General features: G+C 40.4%; 1 non-coding gene across 1 annotated transcript; it reads right to left on the bottom strand.

Annotated features, from left to right (window-relative positions):
* Nucleotides 1-318: 318 nt before the first annotated feature.
* On the bottom strand, nt 319-424 carry LOC121227605 (small nucleolar RNA R71). Its single transcript, XR_005925163.1, has one exon. It is a non-coding gene; the product is annotated as a small nucleolar RNA R71 (small nucleolar RNA).
* Between the last annotated feature and the right edge of the window lie 839 nt (nt 425-1,263).

The raw sequence follows: 1,263 nt of genomic DNA, 5'->3' as shown, positions 1-1,263 counted from the left end.
GTATAGTTAGGCCTGCTATTGCTGCAAATAATTTTGAACTAAAACCTAACACTATTCAAATGATACAGCAATTTGTTCAGTTTGATGGTTTGCAGGATGAAGATCCAAACACTCACTCGGCAAATTTCTTGGAATTCTGCGATACATTTAAAATTAATGGTGTTTCTGACGATGCCATTCGTTTTCAGTTATTCTCTTTTTCATTGAGGAACAAAGCTACACAGTGGTTGAACTCATTACCACGAGGGTCAATTACTACTTGGGAACAAAGAACCGAAAAAATTTTATTAAAATATTTCCCGCCGGCTAAAATAGCCAAATTTCATAATGATATCTCTTCGTTTGTGTAAATGGGCTTAGAAACTCTTTACGATGCATGGGAGAGATACAAGGACCTACTGCGAAGGTGTCCTCACCATGGATTACCTCTATGGTTGCAAGTTCAAACATTCTACAATGGTGTGAACCCCTCGACAAGGCAAATGATTGATGCAGCAGCCGGGGGAACAATCAACAACAAAACACCTGAAGAGGCTTACGAATTTATTGAAGAGATGTCACTGAATAACTATCAGTGACAAGTCATGAGGACTAAGCCAACTAAAACAGTAGGCATTTATAACGCCGATTCGGTTACTATGCTGTCAAATCAGGTAGAACTTCTAAATAAAAAGATTGATGGTTTACTTGGTTTTACTCAGGTACATACAGTAATGATACTTGGTTCTACTCAGGTACATACAATAATGAGGTGCGAGATGAATGGAAGAGGAGCATGCACAGAGTATAAACCCTTCAACCTAGCATCGAGGAGGAACAAGTCCAATATATGGGTAACAATAACTCTAGATTCCAAAATAACCCATATAGTAACACTTATAATGCAGGTTGGAGGAACCACGCAAATTTCTCATGAGGAGGTCAAGGGAATCAAAGGCCATAGAATCCTCCAGGCTTCCAACAACCACCCTACCAATAAGAAAAGAAGCTGAACCTTGAAGAGATGCTATCTAAATTTATCTCAGCGTCAGAAACCCATTTCCAGAACATCAAGACAGCACTCAAAAATCAACAAGCTTCGATCCAAGGGCTCGAAACTCAGATAGGCCAGCTTTCCAAACTAATCTCCGAACGACCACAAGGTAGCTTGCCAAGTAATACTGAAACCAACCCAAGGGAACAGCTCAACGTGATTAATGTTCAAGATGAAGAAGGATTCGTTGAGCCTGAGCCAGGACCGAGGCAAGAAACTGTGGTGAGCAG

This window comes from Gossypium hirsutum, chromosome A03, assembly GCF_007990345.1.
Source record: "Gossypium hirsutum isolate 1008001.06 chromosome A03, Gossypium_hirsutum_v2.1, whole genome shotgun sequence".
Taxonomy (NCBI): domain Eukaryota; kingdom Viridiplantae; phylum Streptophyta; class Magnoliopsida; order Malvales; family Malvaceae; genus Gossypium; species Gossypium hirsutum.
Note: the sequence above shows the minus strand (reverse complement) of the source record. Positions and strands in the feature narration are given on the sequence as shown.